This window comes from Amblyomma maculatum, chromosome 11 (assembly GCF_055883805.1).
Source record: "Amblyomma maculatum isolate TAMU_Amacu chromosome 11, ASM5588380v1, whole genome shotgun sequence".
Classification (NCBI taxonomy): domain Eukaryota; kingdom Metazoa; phylum Arthropoda; class Arachnida; order Ixodida; family Ixodidae; genus Amblyomma; species Amblyomma maculatum.
In genome coordinates this window covers 128,627,960-128,635,063 of record NC_139354.1, presented here as the reverse complement: position 1 = coordinate 128,635,063, position 7,104 = coordinate 128,627,960, and positions in this window count along the sequence as shown.

Genomic DNA, 7,104 nt, shown 5'->3' with positions numbered 1-7,104 from the left:
CAGTAGGATCTTTGAGTAGGAAAGCCAGCACAAGGCATGATGGTCTGTTATCACAGTAAAATGGCGGCCAAACAAATAAGGGCGGAATTTCGTAATAGCCCAGACAAGCGCCAGGCACTTTCGCTCTGTAATAGAATAATTTTGTTCGGGTGTTGAGAGGAGGCGGCTGGCATACGCAATCACCCTTGTACGGCCGTGTTGTTGCTAACCGAGAATAGCTCCTATTTCATGACCACTTGCGTCGGTACGGAGTTCAGTATTGGCGGAAGGGTTGAAGTGGGCCAAGACTGGTGGAGTAGTTAGAGCAGCAATAAGCTCTGAGAAAGCTGCAACTTGTTCAGGCCCCCAATAAATGAAACGTCTTTCTTGAGGAGTTGGGTGAGCGGACGAGCGAGGACTGCGAAGTTCGGGACGAATCGTCGGAAGTAGGAACATAGGCCAATAAAGCTTCGGACATCGCTGGATGAACGCGGAGTGGGAAAATCTCTGACGGCACGTATCTTGTCAGGGTCAGGCTGAACACCGGAAGCATTAACCAAATGACCAAGCACTTTGATTTCCCGATGACCAAAACTGCATTTCTTTAGTTGAGTTGAAGGCCGGCGCGACGGAATAGCTCGAGAATGGTAGAAAGGCGAGAAAGGTGGCTGTCAAAAGTGGACGAGAAAACAATGACGTCGTCTAAGTAACAAAGACAAGTCTACTTGAAGCCACGCAGCAATGAGTCCATCATCCTTTCGAAAGGTGCAGGGGCGTTACATAGGCCAAAAGGCATGACTTTAAATTGATAGAGGCCGTCAGGGGTGATGAACGCTGTCGTTTCCCGGTCTCTCTAGTCGACAGAAATCTGCCAGTAGCCGGAACGAAGGTCGATGGATGAAAAGTAGCTGGCTCCGTGCAAGCTATCAAGCGCGTCGTCGATGCGCGGAAGCGGAAACACATCTTTTTTTGTTATCTTATTCAAATGACGGTAGTCAACGCAGAATCTCCAACTGTTATCCATCTTTTTGACCAACACAACAGGGGATGCCCAGGGGCTACTGGAAGGCTCGATTATGTCCTTCGTTAACATCTTTTCGACCTTCGTTTGAATGACGCGTCGCTCGGCAAGCGAAACACGATAGGGCCGCCTGTGGATAGGACTGGCGTCTAAGGTGTCAATGCGGTGGGCTACAACTGTCGTTTGACCCAATGGGCGGGTGCCGAAGTCAAAAAGGTCACTGTAGGTAAACAAAAGCTTGTGGAAATCAGCGGCGAATTCAGGTTGCAGATCAGCTGATATCATGCTGTCAAGCGGATCAGGGCGCGATGTGGACGACGAGGGGGTGTTGGCAGGGACGGCAGTTGTATGATCTGTAGACAGAGCTGAAATGGCACAATCGGTCATCGGGGACAGCGAAGCTAATGAAATTCCCTCGGGCAGAACTTGAGTTGAAAAGCTTAAGTTGAGGACTGGGAGAGTGGTGCGGTTCTGGGAGATGTGCACAATTAGATGAGGAAGGGTGACGTGCCGCTGCAGCATGACATCAGTAATGGGACAAGCGAGATAGTCGCCATCTGGGACGGGTGGGAATGGCGACATAGGGATGTAAACGGCAGTTTCTGCAGGAAGGCGGCTAAACTGTGCTGATCGAAGTCGGGGTGAGCAGGAGGGGTCTTCAGAGCAGAGCGGGAGGTCCAAGCGAAGTAGGCCACTAGAGCAGTCGATAAGGGTAGAGTGGGCTGTTAAGAAATCAATGCCAAGGATAACGTCGTGGGGGCATTCATGTAGGACGGTGAACAACACTGGGGCATGACAGTCAGCAATTGTAACTCGCACCGTACACATGCCAACCACGGCAGCAGGGCTGCCATTGGCGACGCGAACTGTGGACGAGACGGCTGGCGTAAAGACTTTCTTGAGGCGACGACGAAATGAGGAGCTGAGAACGGACAGTTGGGCGCCTGTATCAATTAGAGCAGAAACGGGAACTCCATCCACAAGGATGTCGATACGGTTATTTTGTAGGGCAGGGGTCAACAGAGGCTTTTCAGTCCGGGTCATAAATGCAGCGTCACCTCCGGGAGCTGCATTGGCTAGTTTTCCGGTAAGTGGCCAGAGTAGGACGTTGGCGAACTGCGGCGAGGATGAGGAGAACGCGAACGTCGTGCTTGCGGGGATGGTGAACGGTTGGCAGGACGGACAGTGGAAACAGGGTCAACACGGGTCTGGTCGGGGCGAGGTGAGGTATAGTGAGGGGCATAGTTTCCGCTGTGGTCGACGTAGGTGAACTGACGAGATGACGTATACCAGCGGCTACGGCAGTGACGGGAAATGTGGCCAACGCGAGAACAAGTAAAACAGATGGGGCGATTTTCATGGGTACGCCATTCATTTGGGTTGCGGTACCGATATCGGGGCGAGAAACCGGCGCTGGATGAAGCAGCAGCAATCACTGGAGGTGCAGGTCCTGAATCCACGGTGGCGGTGGCGCTGGCAGGAGGGAGGCCCATATTCGCAACTTCTTGGCGAACAACAGCCTTAATAAGTGATATAGTAGCCAGGGTGTTGTCGGGTGTATGCGACATTGAGGCCGCGGGAGTCATTGCCTCAAGCTCTTGGCGGACAATGCGTGTCAAAGTGTTGTGTTAGCAGGCGGTCGAGGGGTCAGAAGATCGATACAGGAGGAGCTCGCAGCCGTGTTCGGCAGCCGGTCGAAACGGTGAGATATTCGCCTCTGTTTCGCCTGCTCGAAACGTCGGCACACCTGCAGCACAGAGTCCACGGTGGAGCAATCCCTGCACAACAGGAGGTTAAAGGCATCGTCGGCAATGCCTTTTACTATACGGCCGACTTTATCCTCCTCAGGCATGCCTTGGTCGACTTTGCGGCATAGAGAGAGGACGTCTTGAATGTAAGTGAGATAAGACTCCGTAGATGTTTGGGCGCGAGAGGCGAGCGCTTTCTTGGCGACGATATGGCGGCCTATAGGCTTTCCGAACAGGTCGTGTAGCTTCTGTTTGCAGATATCCCAAGATGTTAGGTCGTCTTCGTGGGTTTCAAACCACACCCGCGCGGTCCCAGCCAAGTAGAAGATTACATTCGCGAGCATGAGTGTGGGATCCCACCGGTTGTGCTTGCTCACGCGCTCGTATAGGGCTAGCTAGTCGTCTACGTCGACGTCGTCGGTCCCGCAGAAGGTTCTGGGGTCAAGGGGATGGGCCATGACAAAAGCAGGTGCAGCGGCTGTAGAGGTAGTGCTGTAGTCGTTGTAGTGGTTCCGACGTGGCTGCCGCTGCGGTTATCCAGCTTGTGACAGAGGATCGAATAGATTGACCTCCACCAAGAGATGTTACGTGGAAGATCTACAGTCTGAAAGCTCTCCGCACAGCTAACATTGATGAGGGCACTGATTTCACGACACTCAGCGTCATCGTCTTCTCGGAGTCTGTTGCACTTCTTCATCCTCATCACGAACAGCGAATACAGCTAAGTAACAATATAACTGCTAAACCTCTTCCTACTGGCTTTGTTTAGTTACTGCTATTCATTGCTTCAATTCCTATCTGTCCACCACTTTCCTGTCGCTCTGAGTGTGATCATTTCATTTCATTGCCCAAACCTTTTTTTCTCTTGTGAATGATTTCTCCTCAACATACACGCGATATTTTTTTCTTTCAAATGCCCATCTGGAGTGGTTCTCACGTAGAAATGGATCGATTGAGTGGAATCACCAGAAGACATGTGCTGTGTGGTTAGGAGGGGAATTAAAGAAGAGGATAATCATTCTTAAAGGCCACCTAAAATACTTGAAGATGGCACAAAAGCGAAATGCAGATCAGGGTGAGTGCTTGATTTCTTTTCAGCGCCCGTCCCGTGTTTCTCGTTGGGTCCCTGTCTGTTTAGCGCTACGTTGCAAGAAGTATCCCAAATCACTTGATAGGTGGTGAGGTTATAGACGGAGCACGTTAGTGTAATTTGTGGTATACTCGCTGAGAATTGTGGTAACACCAAATTTTCCTTGTGCATATTTTTTGTTTTTCAGTGACATGCGCATTGGAATAAAACTAGGTCATGCACGTAATGCATTACATACGTGGAGAACCTCTTTAGTAGTGTTCTTATGTGAATATGGAATATTTTGTCAAATACAATATATAAGATTTAATCTGCCTATAATTAGTAACTGCTCTTTTTGAAATTGTACTCTACTATAGTATGCGTAGGTTATCTCATACCTCTATATTACTGGTGAGCAATTTGCAATCGAATTCCTTTTGTGATGTTTTAACTCAAATAACGGAATACGGTTGTGACATTATAGGGGGCTTTAGGCATAGCATAAGGCGAGAAAAACTAATACATTCAATGATAAATGTATTCACCGCATTGCCTTAACCAGCCTTTTCGAAGAGGCGAAATGAAAATAAATATGGCGTGTTCGGATAAGAATGATAAATGACGTCCCACGACCATTTTTTGTTTTTAGATTTTTTTATGTGGTAGACTTATCTCTTGGCACAAAGAAATGACTCTTAGCTTTGCAAGATGCGGTGTAGTTTCGTAGGAAAAGAAGTCGTATGTCACTAGAGTTGGAAAACTTCGTTTTTTTTCTTCTCAAAGAGTTGCAAGTTTGAAGACCCACGCATGCGAAATAAAATTTTCCATACTCACTGTGATGTTATGTTATGGGCCCAGATCAGTCCAGGAGCTCTGGGCAGGGGTCACAGACACACGCACGCTTTTCTTTTCTTGACTATTACCGTATCCCGTGCAACACACAGACATAAAGCCTAGCGTAATACCTAATAGGGCATGTCCAAAAAACGTCCTGCTTCTGTTTAGTCAGCTCGTGGACTCGACGCCGGTGCAGACGAGTCCGATGATGCTCGGTGTCCGGCTGAGGAAGTCCTACGATGCTTGAAGCCCGGTTGAGAAGAGACCGGTAGCCGGGGTGTGGCGCGGGCCCTATTCTCGTCCAGGCGTCCGAGTACCCGGTCGCGCGGCAGGCCACGCCAGACGTCCCAGTGCCCGTACCAGGTACTGCCGTGGGTCACACCGGATATTGCAACAGCACCAGTGCGGCGGCCCAGCACAATGGAGCAGTCCAGCTGCCTCCGGGAGTAGTTCGTGGGATAGCGACGTGCTGGCGAGCTGGCCTTTTACGCCAGGCCCAGGATGATGAACTCAACCCCCAGTCACGCTCAGGAACGTCCGTCCCGTCCTCTTGCCCCGAACAAACTCACGCGCACTGGCACGCCCCGCACTCGGCCGCACTTCAATTTTTCTCGAGCAACCCGCGCACTCGCCACGATCAACATCATCACGCTTACCATGCCTTAGTAATTTCTACTTTTATAAGAACTGTTAAAAGCTTGTCTTGTTTATGCAGTTGACTTAGTAAAAAAATTAGAATATTGCTTCGGGAGCAGCGAGCTACAAATACGTTCATTTCCACCTTACATACTGCCATGATGCTTTGTGTTGCTTGCACTAAACCACTTTCCGTTTATTGCGCAGATAATAGAGTTAATTTATTGCAGAATTTGGAGCTCTAGACCGCTAAGTGTGTTCCCCACAATGCCACCAAAAGTCCACGAAAACTCGTGCGCCAAAGCGATTTGCTTATGATAGTATATTTAAAGTGCACATTAACAAATGATCTTCAAAATATGGTATTGTTAATCATTGCCAAAATAGAGAAATGGAATAATACAATTAGGGAGCTGGATTGAATACTACTGAACTACACAATAAAAAAGAAGGCAGGAAAGAGAAAACAATCAGCCTTCACATGCGCTCTGCCATACAATTTCCAGAAATAACGGAAGTATACCATATTAAGCTATATTCAACCCCTGCCAACAAGCAGGGACAGGAAAAGACTTTGCAAGCACTGAGAAGGCGTGGGTAATTACATAAAATAATATGTATCTAAATGCAGCAAGTACTAAACCGACGTTTCGATACCTACTCCATAAGGTAGCCGTTAGCACATCTATAGAATAAAAGCATGCGTTTTTATATTGATATTGTTAATTTATATAATGCAACACTTTTTGTCACTAATAATAATAATATTGTACTAAGCAATGCTTCAAGTAATTTCGATAAAGTTCGAAACTGTGGCAGTTTCTTAAATTTGAATCAGCTTTCCATCTTTTGCTATTTTGGAATTTTGGCCGATTTCAAAATATTTTGCGGAAAGAACAAGGAAATCTCGAGTTTTAAACTTTTTCAAGAATAATGAACCTAACCTGGATAACATAGAGAAAATGTTTCACTAGCTACATTTATTTCAAGTTTCCGTGCGCAAGTTTTTCCTTAAATCCTCCATAAATTTTATGTTTATGGAAATAAAGGCAATTCAATTGAATCGTGCCAAATGCAAGGCTGAATTTTGCAATTTTCTGGAGAAGCGCTCAGTATTATTTATTGTTATATTTTACACTTTATAATGCAACACTTTTTTGTACGTGATATTTCGAGGTACTGAATTAACTTGAGATAGCAATGAATGAAAATCGAAGTTTATCTTTTTAATTGGAATCAAAGCCGCCTTTTTTCTTTTTTCGAATTTTGATGCGTTGTGGAGAATGCTCCTAGAGGTCTAGAGCTCCAAATATTGCCTGAAATTAGGAGCATAAGACACATATGAAAGAAAAAAGTTTTAGTACAAACAACGTTAATGCGTCATGGCAGTATTTAAGGTTAAAGATAGATATTTTGCCCCACGTTGCTCCGCAAACAAAGTTCGCTATATTTACTAAATTAGCTGCAACATCCAAACATGTTTAAATAGGTATTTTAAAAGTAAAAATTACGTTTTTAATGAGTAAAATATAATAAATGACAAAAGGTTGTTCCGATAGCAACAGGTCTCCAAACTTGCAATGTTTTGGAATGGCAAAAATGCCGTTTTCTACCCCAAGTTATATAGAATTTTTTTTCCCGAGAAACCTACGCCAGGTTTTGTATAAAATAGGATCATTATTCGTCTCGAGATTTTTCCACCACATACAAAATTTCATTCAAAGCAAAAGAATCGTCATTGGACCTCGATTGTAATTCTTATCCGAGCACATCCATATATACAAGCGGGTTTGTTGAGTTTATTAGTGCCT